Consider the following 20,211-nt stretch of genomic DNA (forward strand, 5'->3'; position numbering starts at 1 on the left):
CAAAAAAATCTGTCTCCTTTACCTTTGTGCAGATGTGGGCACAGACTGTAACATGTATTATTAAAACGAATGTGGCATTTACTGTGCATTATTCCTTCCCTGGGAGAAAGGACTGTAAATTATATGCTAATAATAAGCTTTAACCCTTTCGAAATGCAGGAAGATTTAAGAGTGTGAATGCTCACAGAGGCCCGGCTAATTGGGTGTGTTTTGTACATTCACCATGGCCGCCATGTCACAGGAGTTAATGAACGCTCGGTACAGGCACATTCACAGGGCACCCAGAGCTCAAGCCTTCTGGAGCTTTGCGGCTGCTAGTGTCTCCACAGAACTCCACAGAGGGACTGAGCCTGACCCCCTGCCCATGGCTGCCCAGTGCCCTGTGACTCCGCAGCGCAGAGTGTCAGTATGGTCCCTTCTCTTTCTCTGCATTCCCCATTTCGTGAGGCTCGTGGTGTAGCCAGCACAGGTGTGGACATGCCGAGTGCCTTCCAGCTCTCCTGCTTGACCAAGCCTTTTCTAACCCTCACTTCCCACTGCCCAGGTGGGAAATGCTTTCTCCAAGCACAGCTTGGGTTCTTTATTCTTCTCAGGTCAAGTCTGCGTGTCTCCCCAAGTCCCCAAGCCTCACCTGCCACATCACACACAAGCTGTGTCCTGCCAGCCCAGCCCCTCTGTCTTTGCCTTTGTCTCTGCTTTTCCCAGGCACAACAGCAGTTCAGCCCACCTCACTTCACCTTTCCATGTCTTTCCAAAACTATCTTCAAAGACTTATTGCCAAGCTTCTCTCAAAGCCTTTAGGGTCTCCTCCAGTCTGCTGCCATCCTCCTGGCTTACCCCACTTGGCCTATGCTGAGCATCGTCAGCAGACAAGAGTCCGGTTCAAAAGCCTGGGGGTGACCTTCTTTCCTTTCTGAGCCAGGATGATGTAGGTAAACCAAGTCCACTGAAGGAGCAAGGCTGCTCACCCTCCCTTGGTTATCAGACTCCCAGGGCCATATCAGGCCCTGTGCTCGTGTGATCAACAGGAGACCTGTTGACAGAGGCTGTCACGTCACTGGAAGGACACATGTTCAGAATCTTGATACATGCTTCCCAGCTTAGAGAGAGAGAGAGAGAGAGAGAGAGAGAGAGAGAGAGAGAGAGAGCGAGCGAGCTGCTGGGAGCAGCCTCCCAGGTTGTACACTGAATAACATACTTGAATAGCGTCCCCTGGAGCCTTGAATTATGCTAACTCAGGCAGGTAACACAATGCCATAGTTACTCTCACACCTGGAAAATACAAAAATTGTCCAGCCCCATCCCCCAATGCTGGGAGGATTCAGAGCTTGGTAAAAACAATTCACAAGGCAGGAAGCTGTGTAAGAATATGGGCGCTCTCTGCAGGACATGATCTGTGGAGGAGCCCAAAGATTTGTGGGGAGTTATGTATGACTCGGGATGTTCTGGCCCGTGCCCAGCATGGCCTTCACTGTAGCTGTAGCCTGGTTCTCCCTTACAGAATTCTGATGGATATGGTCTCTTCTGAATGTTAGAAAAAATATGTCCTCCCCCACCCCAGTCCAGAGAAACCGCAGTAAAGGCTGTCCGCCACAGTTCAGCCAGCACCTCTGGAAGCCAGGATGCCGACATGCATCATCACTTAGAAGTGGCCTGTTTTCCATGGCAGACAGCCCACAGGCCCTTCTGGGGAGGCGACAGGATGACGGCTCAGGGGCAGGAAGGAGGGAAGTGCCAGGCAGGCAGAGCCTGCCAGCGTCTATAAAATCTTCCTGTATGTACCTTTGGTGTCTGCAGGAAAAATGCCTGATGGGAGCTGATGGCTGCCGAGGCCTCTGTGTGCACTCTGCAGGTGGGGGAGCACCAAGATGCACTCCAGTTTCGTCACTGTGGAAAATAAAAAGATTACGAGGTGGCAGGTACTTTAGAGCGCTTAAGAAGGTGGCCGCCTCCCACTGCGCCCTCAGTCTGTGTTTGATTTGAAAGCCTGGTGGAACATGGGCAGCAGAGCCTTAAATCTATAGGTGAGGCAGACAAGGGGCCTGAGTTCCCCCTCCAGGGATCTGAGGAACAAACACAAAGACTGGATGGAAGCCCATCTCCCAGGTCAGCTTGGCAAAAACAGCTGCTGAGACAGGTGTGGTCACACCCCTGTCAGGGCCACAGGTACCATGGATATGTGCAGCTCAAGGTGGTGGAAGATGCTGCCTGCTGCTATGCATCCACAGGCCTGAGACATCACAGGCACTCTGCCCAGACACTGTCCTGACAGAAAGAAAGTCTGGGAACTCCTTCCTCCCCGGCATTTACCTTCTCTGTCTGGCAGAGGACACCATTTCAGACCTGGCCCAGAACATACTAATAACCAAGGATGTGTACACAACCCTAGCTCTTCATCTGCTGTCGACCTCTGCCAGGGTTTGCTGTGGACGCTGCTCTAGGATGGGCTGTGTGTTTGCCCTTTGCTCTCCATAGGTGTCTCTCAGTAATAACCATCAGCTAAGAGGGGAGAGGGTGTGAGAAGATAACTTCTTCCATTTAAATGCATTTAGGGAGCTGCAGTTAGTTTTACTTTATTAAAATGGGCTGGGTTCATTGAAATAATGAATTTAAAAATACCTACCCCTTCCCAGTACATGGTATATGCAGGACTCCCCTGTGGGCATTTTTTTTTTGTGTGTGTGCATTTTGTCAGTAATTTAAAATATCCTTCCCAAGACAGCCCTTTCTAGGTGGTAAAGGGAGTTCGGTGAGAGACGGACCTGCCTGGAGTTGCACCCAGGCCTGAGATTTAATCCAGGTTTGGACATTAGGCCCCGAGGCCATGACTTTTGTTCAGTCCAAATTGCTGTGTTTATTTTCCCTGTCAGACTGAAAGCTGAAAGTGTACAAGCCCCAAATGGTTGATGCATGTGTCAGTTTGGGCCTCAGTGCTGTCTGAAGTCACAAGTGGCCCGGTCTCTGGGACTTCACTGGAGAGAGACCCTGAACTTGAGGCTGATAAGGATCTCTAAGCCCCAAGAGGTTCATGAATGATGGGCTCTGGCTGGGCAGAGCCATGATTGGGGAGCTTGGGGCCTCTTGATTGGAAGTGACCTTGGACAAGGAGTGAGTACTTCTCTGTTTTTGCTTCCCTGTCTGCGAAGGGGTCTGTGGGTGGGTTTTGGTGAGGATTGGAGCCATACACAGGCACAGACACCACAGGAGGGTTGCTGCTAACCACAGCACTCTGAGCCCCTGCCAGCTATCCCTAGGCCCTTTCCCAGACAGGTAAGAGCTATAGGAGGCACCTTCAACAACTCCTTATCAGTGATCAGTGGGTGGGGCCACACTGACTGCTGTGTAAGTCTTTGTCTAGAAACCTCTGAGCACTAGTGTCCCCTTGTGGGTGTGTGAACCGTTAATTGATGGTGAGTGGTCCCAAGCCCACGTGCCACACGCTGGGATTGAACCCTCAACATTGCTCTCCCTATTGGGGGCTTTACTGTTCCCTGAGCTCCTACTTCTGTCCCCCCAGTAGGGGTCCCACCTGAACTGGTGGCACTTCCCCGTCACCTGCCTCTCCTTCAGTCTCTAGACCAGGCCTTCAGAGGGCCATTCTTCACTGAAGCCAGAGCCAGGAAAAGTGCACAGCTGCGGTTGCTATGCTCCAGCCACCTCTGGGTCCCCAGCTGATGGTCCATGATTCACCAGCCCACTTCCCATCCACCTCACATGCCCCTCTTTCTCCATCCACCTGGCCTCGTAGGATTTGAGGCTCAGACTGGCATCGTAAGATTTACCAGGCAATGGCGCAGGCATCGGCCGACCAGCTGCACAGGTGTGGGTAATAAGCCCAGAAACCGCCTAGTGTCTCCCACCAGGGTCCTTCCTTCTCTGGAGACAAATGCATCTAACTCCTGACAGCTGCACAGAGGAGACCTCAGCCCACTTAAGAACAGCGGAGCTGCCGCCAGAGCACCTGAGTCTACCCCAGCCCCCACCTCATCTCCTCTTTCCTTTAGTGCTGCGCACGCCCACTGCATACCTTCCTTCCTCTTGGTTATAGTCAATGATGATCCTAAGCCCCTTTGTTATTTATTTAAAGCAAGCAAACAAACAACTAAATAAGGCACCTTTCGTCCTCCAGTCTGGTATTGGGATGGAATTATTTATCACACGTCACAGAGAACGAGGCAAGTCACACTCAGATTTGTCTTAGCATTGTCTCAGAGATGGTGAATGATGCTGAACTAGCCTCCAAGGTGAGATCCTTTGTTGGCGAGCGCTTTCTCATGCCTGGCATGCTTTATAGCTTGAGCAATCTCTTGATCCACTGGCGAGGCAACATCCATAATCTTGAATGAGAGAGTAAAGCTTGCCTTGTTGGCCCTACCCATCGCTTCTGGTGACACCCGTAGGCATCCTTAATTGCTCACTACCCTGAGGAAATAAACACTCTGGGCTTTTCTGTTCATTCCCTTGTGTGTTTGCTTGAAATACATCCAGTGCCAGCAGAACTCTGTTCTTAGAGAAGGTCTTTTGTCTTGAAAATCAGCTGGTCCCCAACTCTTGCTGATATCACCTTTGAAAGCTCAGGGCAGACGTCTTCTTAGGCTAGTGATCTTCTTGGTTACTTTTGGTTCTTGTCAAACTTTGGCCTTATGCTTGATCGCCCAGTCTAAGGAGGGAGCCCAACCTTTAGCTAGTGTCTTGTTCAGTTGTCGTTCATCCAGGAGAGCATTTGTGTGAGGACCTGAGACCAATCCCCAGCATCCACGAAATGCTAGAGAGAGGAGACAGAACTCTCTGGAGCTCACTGGCCAGCAGCCAAGCCAAGGGCTCCAGGCGAGCGAGAGACTCGGTCTCAAAGAAACTGAGGCGGAGGCCTTCTTGAGTAATGACACCGGAGGCTGACCTCTGTCCTCCGCACACATGCACACACACAGTAATTGTTTTCACAGCCAAAGTTCAGGGTTCAGCTAGGAGAGCAAACCAAAGACATCTCATTTCCCAGCATGCTGAGCACCCAGCCCCAGACCAGGCATACAGGAAGTACTCAATATTTGTGATCTTATTCCAGAGAGGAAATGGTCTTACTGTTCCTGTCTTGATGCTGTCCTGTCCAGATGTGTGAACAGAGACATGTTATGTAACCGCATTTCCATTTTCTCTTTTCTAAGTTTGAATCACATTTTTCTCTTCTGGCTTTATCAGATTAGAAATAACATCCACAAAGGGCACTCCAGAAATGATAACTGCTGTATGTGCCTTTAACCCGGCCCAGAGTTCTACTTTCGCTTGGCCTGCTGTGCAGACTCCCCAGGCTGCTGAGACAGCTGTGAAGTAGAGGGCCTTCTGTGTCCTGCAGGGCAGAAGCACCTTCCTGCCTCTCACTGATTGCCCGAGACCCCAGTTTACTGGGTAAAGATAATTTAAGATTTTAAGGTTTGCGGCCTTGGGTTCCTTACTCTGGTCCTGCTTAGCCTATCTAAGATAGAATTTTACATGTTCCCAGCCTTTAAGTGAGGTTTCTTCAGATTCCTTCCTGCCCAGCTACACCCCTCCCTAGACTCTTTAGAAAAATAATATCAATAGTTATAAAAGGCCCCTGTCCTTGCCACTGTAACCACCCTGTTCTTGTTACAACCCTCTTAAGGGCTCAGCACCGATACAAGCCATCCCTTCCTGCGTCGTTTTAGTTTGAGGGAAAACGCAACAGCTTCCTCTGCTGTCCAGGCAGAAGATCATGGTCACTGTTAAAGATAAGGCTGAGAGGCTGAGGTGGTTCATTTCTTTGGGCTACTTAAAAAAAAAAAAAGATATTATACCTTTTATTTTGATTTAATGAGGACAGACATTTTAATCAGAGGTTAGTCATTTATTGTTGCAAACTATTGTTTTGATTCATCATTTTTGCAGATAATTAAATGGTTGAGTTGGCACAGTGTGTCTACTTTATTAAAACAAGTAATTTTGGGGGGGAAAGAGATGCTATTTTTTGGATCACTGCACAAGAATTGCTTTTATCTTCATCTCCGAACACAGTTTTCGGTTATTGGGCAAAAAAACGCTTGTGTTCTTTCTGGCCTGGAGGGGACTGGCCTTGCCAGATTGGATGTTGGCCACTCTGCCCTTTGAAACAAGAGCTTCGATGTAAATTCTACGCTCTTACCTTCTCAGAAGACTTGGGTTTTAATTGGATTGGGGGAAAGAGCCTCCACGTTATGAACTTTGCTGAGCAGCAGTTCTTAATTGCAGCCCTGGCTGTGGGTGGAGTTTAAAAGTCAATTACTGCTGGTCCTATTACAGTTTACACACCTCGATTTGAGAGAGTCTGTCACTTAGTACAAAAATGAAAAGGTTACGCACACCAGTTGGCGTGCACCTCTGACTCTCCATTTGTAAACGCGTTCGCTACACGTATTTGTGTGTTTGCAGCGTGTAGCTTTGGGCTCCGTCTCCCGCTGGATTCCTCACCAGGACTAACCTTTAAGACTGGCCCTGAGAGCCACTCACAGCAGCGCTGGTCACAGCCCTTCACCTGGCCATCCAGTCCACTCGTAGGCACTGTGGCTGGCTGGTGCCGCCCATGTTTCTAAGGACAAATTACTCACAGCATTCGCTTTCTCTGATTTTCCTCATATCTGCGCCCTGGATCAGTTAATTCACTCATTAGAAGGATTTATTTGGGGTGTACCAATTAAAACTTTGGAGGCTAATTTTTTGCTGAGCAGTGCAGACCTCTGAAAGCACAATTTAGAACAGCGTCTGCCCTTTTCCACAGAGAGCCGTCTGCAAGGGCTGTAACCCCTGAGCTGAGAGAAGTACAGACTGCTGTTCTTTGTCCTCGGCTCCCAGCTGCTGTGGTGTGCGGAGTCTCGACCCAGCCCACCCATTGTTTAAAGGTGCCTGCAAGGCTGCAGGGTCCAGCGCAGCCCAGGAGCGAGCCTCTGTTTGTTTGCTTGCAGGAAGCCTATAGTTAATTTTTTTAATAGGAAGCTGCTGTGTAGTTTGGATATTTAAACAGTTATTAACCGAATGACAATTAACAGATTGCATAGACAGATTTTCTTTTGAAAACCTCTGAAATTGAGTACAGTTTGCAAAACTCTCACGGCATAGTAATGACAATGAATTTTGATTTCCCGGAACTGATATTAGACTCTTTATTAAACTATGTGCATCTGCTTTTAATTTACTCCAAATAATTGGAAAATGCAATGAAGCTTTCCAATTAAAGCACGGCTTTATGCTGTTTAATAATACCCCCATAATATTATAGCTTATGAAGTGACAGGTGAGTTGGTATATGAATAAAACATAAAGGCAGCAATAAGGGACAGAAAACCAGAGACAGTTGTGGGGATTTTAAATGCTGGATGTAATTTGCATATATTAATCTCTTCTTTTCAGCCTTATCAGGCGTTCTTCAGTATTTGAAGTTAAAATAGCGTTGACAGGCGGGAGTACGCTTAGTTTTTTCAAGGATTTATTACTTGTATAATTTCTGATCTTTAATAAGCAGATATGACTGATCCTCATACTTCTATAGAAATCGGTTAATTGTTCCAGATGGCGTGTACTGATTATGCAAAATTACTTTTCACACCGTTTTTTTTTTTGTGATGGAGTTTAGAGTAAAATTAAATTTTTTATAGCCTTCTTATCATGCTGTTTTACAGTGGTTTTTCCACAGAAGTTGAATTTAATCTACTATATTACATTGACCAGCACAGTTATTCTAATGTAGCGTTTTGTGATTTGACAAAGAATAATAGAACACATTGCTCATTGTTCATCACTGTGTCCCTAATAAAAAGGAGCTCCTGTACACGGAGCGTGGCTGTTATTTATGAAGAATGCCCTCGTTTGTGCCATTAAAAACGCAAAATTGTGCTATGGAATAGTTCCGTTTTGGGAGCGGCTATCTGGAGAGAGTGGGTGGAATCAGGCTTCCCAGTTCTCATGCAGGGGAGGAGTCTTCTTTTCATGACTGCTGTATCTGAATCGTGTTACTCTCTTCTTTTGAGGGTGGGGGGAGCCTGCATAATCTCATTCTATTAAGAGAAATGTCACGGGTTGACTCATCTCGATTTGCATAATCCCAGAAGCCTTCCATAATTGAATAGCTTGCATAAAAGGTGGTCACACTTTGGTGCAGGGCATCAGGAAGAAGAAAGAAGCATCAGGAACGATTTAGTTCTCACATCTTCCAAGGTGTCAGTTTCTTGCCAGGCGTCTGAGCTGGTATCAGGTCTGAGTCTGAGTCATCCTTGCTCCCAGTGATTCATGACAGCCAGCATCTCCATCTTCAGGTTTGCAGCCAGCAGAAGCTGAGGCCCCTCACAGACTCAGCCAAGGAGGGTCTCCACCCTCCTTGATTCAAGGGTAACACCCATTCAAGGTGGGTGTAGCTGGCTTTCTCTTACATTAAAAATCTCCCTTTGGTCGGGGCTGGACTTGGGTGTGGCTCAGTGGCAGAGCACCCGCCTACCATGCCTGAGGTCCTGGGCTCCATCCCCAGAACTTGGACAAAGAGGAAATCTCACTAAGCTGTGTAGTATTTTAAATACAGTCCAGATAATCTGAAGTTTGACTTGTTTTCCAAAGAGACCTTGTGGCACCCTTTTGTAGTGACTCACGGTTCCCTGCGTGGCTAGCACCCCAGCGATCTGCAGTCCTGGAGAACATGCTTTGGTTTGAGTGGACCTGGAGGGGATTTAGCTGTTTAAGGAATCTAAACCCCTCATCCCTGGGGGAAACCAAACTCTTCTCTTTTAACATCCCTCTTCCGGTAGCCACACCAAGTGGTCTTCGCACGGGGCCCTGGCATGGAAACAGGACAGACACCTCTACCTCTGGTGAACCAGAGGCAAACAGAAGGTTGTGACCCCACAACAGAGTGTGCCCATCTGGATCTACTGGGGTGAAGTGCTGGGCACAGCAGAAGGGCAGCCCTTGGGGAGGATGCTGGTCCCTGGGTGCATCTGTGACACATGCCCAGTTGCGGAGTCCAGTCTTCAGAGTATGTTCGGCGGAATCCTGCTTCCATTCTAGCCTGAAGGAAATTTAAAGTACAACTTATGTGCCTACGACCCATGAAACCACACAGGAAGAAATACAGCTCGGAACCCTGGGCAGCTGCGTTCTGCAGCCCCGAGATTCCGTTTCTGTCTTCTTCCACAGCACTCCAGAAACTTAGGGTCTTTCACATATACTCTTTTGTAAACTACAAATGGATTTTTTAAATGAAAGTTATGCAAAAAGGGAATGCATAAATCAGACATGATTAAAAATATTTGTTCTAATGCAGTATAATTTGGTAGTAATGTGTTCATCGGGATAGCTTACGGCTACATTAAGTGGACAGGCTTTATATGGATTCTCTAATTTTAATCTTCAAAATGCTATCTAATGTCTCATTAAGACTTGCATATAATGTATCTTAAGTACAGTCATTAAATATAGTTTAGGGAGATTTATGTTCAGATACTGCTTAAAGATGTTTTAATAGGCCCATTTACTCTGATGATATTAATGAGCTCTTAATCCAGCTGAAGCTTCTCAAACTAGTGGTAAAGACTCCAGCCCAAGTTCAGAGACTTGAGATTGATCCCTGCTTTAGACAAGTGCCCACAGCTTAGCTCCACTGACTCTTGCCAAGGCCTGGCATTTTAGAAAAGGGCCTTCCCTTGCCTTGCCATGATTGCTGTCCACAGTGATGCCCAGGGTCAGTCTCCTTGTTCCCCCAAACCATGTGCAGAAAACGCAGGGGCTAACTTGACCAAACCTTTCATCTCCAAGGTCATTTGAGAGGCCACCAGTGACATAGGTAGAATGAGGGGTTAGAGGAGCTGTCACCATCCTTGTTGTGGGAGCGTCTGCCAGGTGAGGCAGGCAGAGCCTGGCATCCTTGTGGAGCTGCCTCGCCTCACTCCACGGTGAGCGTGCTGAGAAAGGTCAGATGGGTGTGCTTCCATCTTTAGGAGTTCAGCGTGGCTGAAATATACACAGTGAAGTAGTCCTGCTAATTCAGAGGCCTGATGGGAGGTTACCCTGTGAGAACGGGTATCCCCAAAGCAGAGCAGGCTGGTTCCCAAGTCCCACTTTTAAATGTTTCTGTTTTGCCCCTTCTTTAGAGAATATTGAAAAGCACATTTTGGGGGGTTTCAATTATTTTTTAAGTGAAAGGGGAGAAAAGGAATGAATGTGTGAGTTCAGAGACTTTTATAATTACTAAATTGGTTTGTTATAAAAAGATAATAGCAAATTTCTCCTTTTCGTAATTGGACATCTCTTCCCTGTAGGCTAATGCAGGCACAGCCCGTGCATACACAATCCTACTTCTGAAAAGCCGTAACTAGCTAATAACAGCCACAGTGTCATCAGAGAGTAATGGCGTGCTGATTAGCATAATTAATGACAAATGGTGGTGCGGAGTTGGTGGATTGGTTTAGCGGATGATGAATGCGGCGAGGCCTTGGCTGGGGCCTGCCAACGAGGCCGCGCTGGCTGTCAGACCTTCTGTTCTCGCCCGGGCAGCTCTCATTAGTCACGATGGGAGGTGCCAGTTTGTGTTCTGTCGCAGCTCCGAAAACTTCATAATCCAAGCAAACGTGCTTTCCTTTTCGCCCGTGTATTTACTCACGAAATTCTCTCCTCCCCTGTTCCCACTGTGGCCAGAACATAAGTCCCCACTGCGTCTTGGTCCTTTCTGCCTGAAGGAGGAACAAAGGGTGGAAGAACGCAGGGCTTGTGGCTGGGCAGCACTTCTGTTTACCAGTATTTGTAGAGGGAACCGGTAAGCTATACACGCTGTCCTGATAGAAGACCGCGCATTTATCTTCCACTTGATTAATCAGACCTCATTTGCATTTGCAAATGAGGCTGATAAAAATGGGTTTACCTTTTAACCTTTAGAGGGAAAAGCATTTCTCGGCAAGATTTCTTGGGAGACCGCTCCTTAACCGATAAGAAGTAACTCCTTTATCAATAAAGATGAAAATCCTTCATTTGCATTAGTGAGTGAGACTAATTATTATATAGTTAATTAGCATCTGGAAATGAGGATTATCTTAATTACAAAGCACAATTTCCCTAATAGCTGCAAAACTGTAAGTTTGATCTGTGTGGAAATTGGTAACTATTATTATGTAATTAGTGCTAGCATTAATAGTACAGAATATTTAGAAATGATTTGCATATGCAAATGTCATTTACCTGAGCCAAACAAGTGGACCATTAATGATTAGAGCATGATGCATCCAGACTGAAAGTTCTAGGTCACCGAATGAAACCCATTGTGTCAAATGTCTAGATTGGAGGTGGGGTCAGCAAGGCAGTCCAGCGGATTTTGCTTTAACAAGAGTTAATGGCTGAATGGTTTCATAATGATGCCACCTGCTCAGGGAACTGGCCTTTTGACTTTGATTTCTCCGAGTCTGTCAATGTTCCTTGGTTCTTAGAAATAATTTACACATTAGCAATTCTGAATTTGGGATCTTTCCCAACTGATATACATATACACACACAAAATATAAGTTGTTTAAGTAAATACGTGTGTGTGTGTGTGTGTACGTGAGTGTGCACATACCAGGAGCTCCCGTGGAGGGCAGAGAACAACTAGTGAGAATTAGGTCTCCTCCCGTGTTTGTTCTGGAGATGGAACTCAGGCCTTTAGGCTTGGAGGCAAGTCCCTTAACCACAGATTTATCTTGCCCGCCCCAATACACTTTGTAAATGGTGATGCATGCACCCAGAGCACAGCCAGCTGTACACTGGTGACAGAGCTCTGTTCTAGAGTGGGATTCAGTCTTTCTGGAGTCTGTCTTCGTGGCTCTGGAGGCTCCTCATCTCAGAGCTGATTCTTTTGTCTGTTCTCCCTGCCCCTCTCCTCCCTCCTCTCTCAGATTGTTACAGTGTTTCTCAAAGGTGTATACTGTGGGGATGTGATTTTAGAGTATACAGTAGCCTTTAAAACCATTTATTTCAGCCCAGCGGTGGTGGCGCACACCTTTAAGCCCAGCCCTTGGGAGGCAGAGGCAGGCAGGCCTCTATGAGTTCGAGGCCAGCCTGGTCTACAGAGTGAGTTCAGGACAGGCTCCAAAGCTACAGAGAAACCCGAGAAACCCTGTCTCAAAAAAAAAAAATCTATTTCATCCATAATAGCATACATTGGGTGCCATCATTCAGAATATTGAAATGTGTGTATCTGTCAGTCTATGTTGAAGTATACTGCAGTAACAAAAAGTCCCCTAGGTTTACCATACCCCACTTTATGTGTCCGAGATTACTCACCGGTGGGCTGTGAGTTGGCTGGGACCCTGTTCCATGTATCCTTTCATTTTGGGATCCAAACTGAGAGCGCAGTCCTTACTGTAGACATTTTTCAATAAAAACCCAAAAGGCATGGCCAGTGACTCCTGCGTCCTCTTGTGAGACATGGCAAGATACTCAGCTCGGCTGGGGGCAGTGGGGCAAGAAGCTCCATCCTGCCATGACATTGACTGAGAACAGTCAGACTCTTCAGGGCCACCCATCAGCAGTAGACATTCTGAATATAGAGCCAAGCACTGAACTGAGGAAAACCATGAATCCGACTGTGGTGTGGGATGAAACCGCAGGAGCTTTCCCATCATGGTGGCCAGGAAGTGAGGAGGAAGATGGGGAGGGCAGGGTGCAGAGAAAAGATTCCAAGGCCCAGGTCCAGTGAACGATGGGACTTCTTCCAGACATCCAGCCTCCTAACAGCACCACCAGCTAGGGACACACCCTCAACACCTGAGACTGCTGTCCAAGCATCTGGGCAGGTGGCTGCCGTTACAGGTCAACCAAATTTGAGTCCCGCAGGTTTGCTTCCCTTCCTAACTTTACAAGGTGGCCTTGTTTCTCCAGGGTTTGTTCTCCTAACATGCAAATGAAGCTTTGGACCAGATGCACCTCCTGGAAGCTGCCCCTCAGCCTCTCTTCTCAGAGCACCTTTTGAGAGCAGACACTTCATAGGAGCTGGACCTCAGGTGTCCCATAATGGGCCCTCAGCGCTGGTGGGGCTGAGGTAGTCACTGGACATGAGCTAGGCCAATGCTTCCATTAGGAGGCTAATGCAGTGGAGCCTGGAGGGAAACTCCGCTGTTGAGAATGCACACCGCTCTAGCAGAGGCCCTCGGTCCACTCCCAGCACAGCATGGCATAGTTTACAGCTGCCTGCAACTTCAACGACAGCGAGACCCAGTGCCTCTGGTCTCCCTGGGTACCGGGGCCTACATACCCACACACCAACACACACAAATACATACACTTAAAAATAACAAAAAAATTAGCGTTTTTTTTTTTTAAGGAAAACAAAAGAAGTGATACAAGGCTCTTTGCCAGACACATGGTTCATTGATGGATTTTTGTTCTTTTTTTCTCTTTGTTAGATCAAATCCAGATGCAAACCACTTCCTTTTTGAATTATAAAAGTCCCATGCTCACACTAAAAACAAAAGTTGAAAAGAAAATACATGAAAGTGTGGGAAGAAAATAAATGCCACTCAGAATCTCTGCTCAGAAAAACAATGTTTAGAGACTGTCCTTTCTTGACTTTTTATTGGCGGGTGGCATTTATATGCAAAGGTAATTGTCTGTTCTGAATATTTTTAAATTTTACTTTAGTACAATTTTACATACAATACAATCTATTTTTTATGAGTACAGCTCAGTGGTTTTGAAGAATGCTGAGTTATATGACAACCTTCCTCAAGAAGCAAGATATAGAATATATCTCTCACCCCCAAAAGTCCTCTCACATCCACTTTAGCTGCTCCCTTCCCCCATGGACAGTCCTGGTGACCTGGGTCTGCCTCTGCTCTGCCCACCCTGTGTGCTGCCCAGCCTGACATCGTGGAGCCTCGTATATTGTAGGCAGTTTGACCCTTGCTGTGGCTAAGTATCTATGATGCCTTCATGCATCTCACTCCTGGTCCTGGAGTCTCGTCTTTACCTGCCTCTGAGAGGGATCTGTGAGAGCCCTGGCTTAGCCTTCAAGCTTAACCAGGCACCCATATGCAGATTTTTTTCTTTGAGATTCATGAGGACTTAAAAAACTCCTGCAGGTGAAACTCGCAACCTTTAGGACTATAGAAAGTTAAGAAAAAGTCAAATATGTCATGAATGCATAAAATATATGTAGCTAATCGTCTGTTTGATTGCTGGCTACCATAAAACACACACACCTATTATAGGAAGTTACACAACTCAAAACTCATGCACTCGGCTTTCACAGACGGCGCACAGCACCATTTGCAGGCAGGAGAAATGTAAGCTAGCATAAAGGTCTCGTGTTAAATCATAGTCGCACTGGGAACCGCTGTGGCTTCTAAGGTGCTGCAATGATTTCCCGAACCCTTGGCCTTTGCGGACAGCCAGAGCTTACACCTAAGTTTGTAAAGTCCACGGGGAGTTGGCACCTGTAATTGGCTGTTCCTGGAGGTGAATATGTAGGTGAAATGGGTCTGACCATTGTAGTGTCTAGTGATCAACTGCCCAGCACACTGGTTGAATTAGTTTACACTGCTGGCACACTGGCTGCTAATGTCTCAAAGGCTTGTCTGTCTGCAAGGGGGAGTATGGCTTCCTGTTAGTGTGTGACTGCACTTTCCTGACTTGGCTAGAGGTTTCCACCCGCTGTCCTTGTGGTCTGGCGAGCAGGGAGCACCTTGTGAGCCTTAGCCACGATGGCTTTTCTGTTTGCATATTTTTCCTTGGTTTAGTTTTCTTTTCTGTTTGTGTCTTTGTTACTATATGTAGGAGCCTTCTCTATCTTTTGTAATCCTAGTACTATTTTTTTCACATGTAAATCTAAAATTCACCTATCAGATTTTGTCATATGACGGGGATAAGAATGTGTTGCTCACCAGTGTCACTATGACATTGTATTTCTTTTTTAAACAACACATCTGAAAGGCAGTCTTAAATGACCATGACATATTGCACGGTTTGTTCTGTGGTTCCCTGACATGTTGGCTTGAATACGCTGCCTAATGACAGCTACACCTTTATTTATTACAAATGTGTGCCTTTGTTTTAAAGATTTTTAAAAATGATGTGTATGCATCTGTGTGTGGGTATGTGTAAATGACTGCAGTACCCATGGCAGTCAGAAGATGGCGCTAAATCTCCCCTGGAGCTGGACTCTGCACAAGTTGCAAAGTGCTCCTAACCACTGTGCGTCTTTCCAGCCCCAGAAGCATGTCTTTGATTTCCTGTCTTGCTGTTTTTCAAGATGGTCTTAGTAGTTCTAGCTCATTTTTTAAAATCCAGTTGAAATTCAAAGTTACTTAAAGTTCTAAGGAAAATACTCGGTGGATTTGTTTGAAAACTATTGAATTTACAAATTAATTCCGCAAAGATGGTCGCCTTTAAAGTGTGTGTTACTTCCTTCCAGAACACTGCGTCTCCATGTCAAAGGTCCCTTTCTAGGTCTTGACTTTTTGCATATTGCTTTGCTTGTTAGGTTTTAACTGGTGGTTTCATACACCCAGACATACGCTACACACACACACACCACATTCTACGTATACATAGCACACACAGCTCATACTACATAGTACAGGCACACAATATACATGTGCATACATGCATTACACACCTGTGCATGTACACCCATAATACATACTTCACACACACCATTCATACTCTACAGTACACACACATACATGCACAACACACAACATGCACTCCTGTATAGATATACATTATGCACACATACATACTACATACACATGCACATCTGTGCATGCACACATACACTGCACACTCAGTGTTTACATATGCATGCACACACATACACTACACACTCTGTTTACATATGCATGCACACATACACTACGCACTCAATACACTGTACACTGCTTACATGTGTATGCACACACATACACTACACACTATGTTTATATATGCATGCACACATACACTATACACTCAATATACTGTATACTCAGTGTTTACATGTGCATGCGCACACATACACTACACACACTGTTTACATATGCATGCATACATACACTGCACACTCAGTGTTTACATGTGCATGCACACATACACTGCACACTCAGTGCTTACATGTGCATGCACACACATACACTGCACACTCAATGCTTACATGTGCATGCACACATACACTGCACACTCAATGCTTACATGTGCATGCACACATACACTGCACACTCAGTGCTTACATGTGCATGCACACATACACTGCACACTCAGTGCTTACATGTATATATGCATACAGTGTTGAGTCTCAGTGCTTACTTTGTAACTGGCCACCTCTCTGCTTGTTGTTGATCTGTTTCTGTTTCCTGGTAGACTACAGTGTCCTCTGTAGACACAGACGGTGTTGTCTCTGACACCTTGACACCTACTCTTTTTCTTGCTTCACACTCTTGGGCAGAGCTTCCAGAGAAGCGAATGGCAGTGGTGACAGCTACGCTCCCTCTCCCTGGCTCCTGGCTTCAGGAGGTCATTTCTAGAACGTGCCCATGCAGGCCAGTGCAGAGCTATGACAAGGGAGAGCTGGCCTTCTGTTGCTCAGGATTCTTCCCTTAAATTCAGGCACTAATTTGAATTTCATATTGAAGCAGTGTCGGGTTTTCTTCTCATTTCGCTCAGGGGCCAGTCACTGTGTCCTGATGGCTCTGCATTTGGAATGCTGCTGCTGTGTTCTGAAGAAGACCCTGCCTCAGCGCAGCGCGCCATTCTCTAAGAGCACGCTAGCTCTGGGCTGCTGTTGTCTGCGCTGTGATCCTAGCATTTATGGAAATGATTTGGGCTTGATGCTTATCAAAATACCATTTCTGAATGACTGAAGGGTCAGGACTGTTTCTTTCAAATATGGGCATATTTCTAAAATATTGTAATATCTATTCCTTGGGGGTTGGGAATGAGGAAAATTTCCTTCTAAGCATTAACTGGTCTTAGAAGCATGTGGGGCCCAGCTGGAGTATTTTGGGGAGAGGGACATAATTTCAATTTCTTTCATAATTATTGAATTTTATGCTATTTTTTTCCTTGAGTTGGTTTTCTCACGTGTGTTTTGTAGAATTCTTTTGGGAGGAACGGGGTGAAAAATGGAGTCTGACTGTATTGCCCAGGCTATCCTCAGGTACTCAGAATGACAGGATTATAACACCATGACTGTATAGCCCAGGCTATCCTCGGGTACTCAGAATGACAGGATTATAACACCACACCTCTGTTTATTACTCTGAGGTCAACACTGAGCAAGGTGATTTAGGCTGCAAAGTTCGTGCGTGTGGCGGACCTTCTGCAGCTTTCCTCTGTCCAGATAGAAGTGTCCCTTGGGTCCAGGTGGCATTAGTGGCCTTGGGTGATAATCTTGTTTGTGATAATCTTGGTTTGGAAGACTCTGTGCAGGGCCAGGCTGTTGTGAGCCCTGATCCTCTTCCTCTACTCCAAGCCTTCACTCTGGTTGCCCCTTGGTCCCGGGGACCCTGCCAGTCCTTGCCCTCACCCTGGAGGCTGATAGCCTAGGTAGGCTCCTATTCTCCCTGGACAGGTCCAGTCAGCTAGCCTAGGTAGGCTCCTATTCTCCCTGGACAGGTCCAGTCAGCTAGCCTAGGTAGGCTCCCATTCTTCCTGGACAGGTTCGGTCCGCTAGCCTAGGTAGGCTCCCAGTCTTCCTGGACAGGTCCGGTCCCCAGGGAACTGGTATCCTCGGGCCATGCTCCAAATGTGCATCCCCTTGACTACCCAGAGGCTGCCACGGCTGCCCCTCCTTCCCAAGCCGCAGCAGGACAGAGTGATGCTGTGTCCAGCCCTGAGGGCGCTGCCCTTTGGTTGCTGCATTGCTAGACAGCTCTGCCCCGAGGTTCATGTGACACGCCAGCCGCTTCAGGCTCCCAGGACTTCAGTCTTGGAAGCCCCCCATTGCCTGATGACACATAGACTTCTGTTCATACCACAGTGACTGAGGCACCCCTGAACCTGGCACAGAGCCTTGTGGGCCAGCCCCCATAGCTACATGAGCTCCGGGGTTGGGTATGCTCTGCTCTGCTCCAGCCAAGCCATAGAGTAGTCTTGCTGGCCAGAGACCACAACCCAGATATCTGCAGAGCACCCTGGTCCTTACGCCTTAGCGCTTCCTCTGGGTTCAGCAGCAGGCATGGCCACCTGGCTTCAGGTCACTAGCACGGCAGTAAGGCCACAGCACCTCCTTGCCGAGCCTGCAATCTGGGCTAATGCAGTCACTTGCTCCGCCTCCTGCCACCAGCCTCTGTGTGTTTCTGAACCTGGATGGGGCTCAACCTAGGCCCAATAAGCACCCAGCATCCCTGTACTATTGGTCATGAGTCTGGCTTTTGTCATCCTGGTTGGCCTTTCTGTAGAGAAGCAAGTGACTTGTTCTTGTTTACAGAACAATGTCACCTTCATGGTTGAACTCCCTTATTCCTCCAAACCTGTTACCCCCATCATCAATCCCAATCTGCAGTGGGTAAGCTAAGGCTCATAGTTTGGTTAGGGTGACCATGGGCTGTGCCGTCCTGTTTGCCAGATCCTATATACATCCCATGTGGGGATGGAGAACACCTCAGCAGCAGTGACCTCACTGTTCTGAACACCACACTGTGCGCGCCTCTCTGCCAGGTGTGAACAAGCAGTACAGTATGGTGAACCCACTAGCATAGCCTAGGGCCCAGGTGTGAACAAGCAGTACAGTATGGTAAACCCACTAGCATAGCCTAGGGCCCAGGTGTGAACAAGCAGTACAGTATGGTAAACCCACTAGCATAGCCTAGGGCCCAGGTGTGAACAAGCAGTACAGCATGGCGAACCCACTAGCATAGCCTAGGCCAAGGTGTGAACAAGCAGTACAGTATGGTAAACCCACTAGCATAGCCTAGGCCCAGGGGAAGAAAGGGGCAGAGTGGGAGCCCGCTGGCAAGTCTGAAGGGACAGTGACAGAGCACCTGCCCTCTCCTACAGACAAGAGAAGGGGAAACGTTAGAATGATGAGATGCACACATGTAGACAGGTGCACACACCTGAGGCTCCAGGCTGGCACACGTATGTTTATATGCATGTGCATGGAGGCATATACATGCATGCAGGCAGGCAGGCACACACATAATTTTCCCATTGACTAGTGGACCCAGTGTAGTTGCTCTGTTTTGATGGAGACTTTATTAAACCCCCAGGCTCTGCTCTCCACGGGTTACCGCTGTACTCTGGGACATTAAAAGCAAAGAAGCACAGCACCGCCCTGGGGACCCTGTCCCTGCTTCAGCTTGTTCTAGGGCTGCCAGTGCTTGGCTCCAGGTGCACAGCTGGGTGACAGCAGCCCGCCTTGACCTGGGAGCAGATAGTTGGTCCTGGTCAAAGCATTGTGCTCTTGGGTAGCAGAGCCTGCGCCGTAGGACCTGAGATTGGTGAGTTGTCCAGTACCCAGACATGGAAAGGGCAAGGCAGGTGCCCAGCTTCTGCTCTCAGTTAAGCCAAGTGTCCTCGCAGCCTAGAATGGCTGCTTTTGATCTCACCGACAGGTGGGTGGGGTGTCCTGAGAGTCTGGGGGAGTTGGGGCTGAAGTAATGCAGTCTCAGGAAGAGAGTTCACGGCTAATTGCTAACTGCTGCAAAGGATGAAAGCCCTGTGAAAGGCCTGGCAGCTTCAAGGCTTTCTTACAGCCATCCTGCAACTAAGCCCTTCATGGGGACAAGGGACCTGCTCAGAGCCTTAGCCTGCAACCCTAGAACAGTGGGGGCTGAGTGCCACCCAGACAAGCCGCTGTCGGAAGCTTCCGGTCATCCCTGTCAAGTAGGATAAAGACATCACCCACACCATCTGCCCTTGCTGCCAGCGTTAGGTGAGGCACTGAAGTACTGCTGGCTGTGACAGTCATGAGATCTCCCTCTCTGCTGGGTTGGGGACATTTTGTTGAACATTGTTTCCTGTCTCGGCCGTGTCACCCTTAGGTACATGCTGCCTCCCCAAGAGCACCTACCTGGGCCTGCTGCATTGTCTCACCCTGGACCAATCCTGCAGGAAGGATTGATGTGGCCAGAGAGGCTTCCGAGGACGGCAGTGAGCCAGGGCCGGGACAGGCGCTCAGAGATGCCGTCATCATCCTGCTCAAGTCTGTTCTCAAGTCTGCAGTCTGAGTTTGCTTTAGTTTGGGGGATTTTGTTTACTTGCTTTTGAGATAGGGTCTCTCAGTGTAGAGCAGGCTGGCCT

General features: G+C 47.6%; 1 protein-coding gene across 3 annotated transcripts in view; it reads left to right on the forward strand.

Annotated features, from left to right (window-relative positions):
- Window positions 1-20,211, forward strand: part of Mvb12b (multivesicular body subunit 12B) — a 150,668-nt gene that overhangs the window by 83,778 nt on the left and 46,679 nt on the right. The window lies entirely within an intron of this gene.

The sequence above is a fragment of the Alexandromys fortis genome, unplaced genomic scaffold (assembly GCF_014885135.2).
Source record: "Alexandromys fortis isolate MF-2015 unplaced genomic scaffold, M_Fortis_MF-2015_v1.1 scaffold_74, whole genome shotgun sequence".
NCBI classification, from domain to species: Eukaryota; Metazoa; Chordata; class Mammalia; order Rodentia; family Cricetidae; genus Alexandromys; species Alexandromys fortis.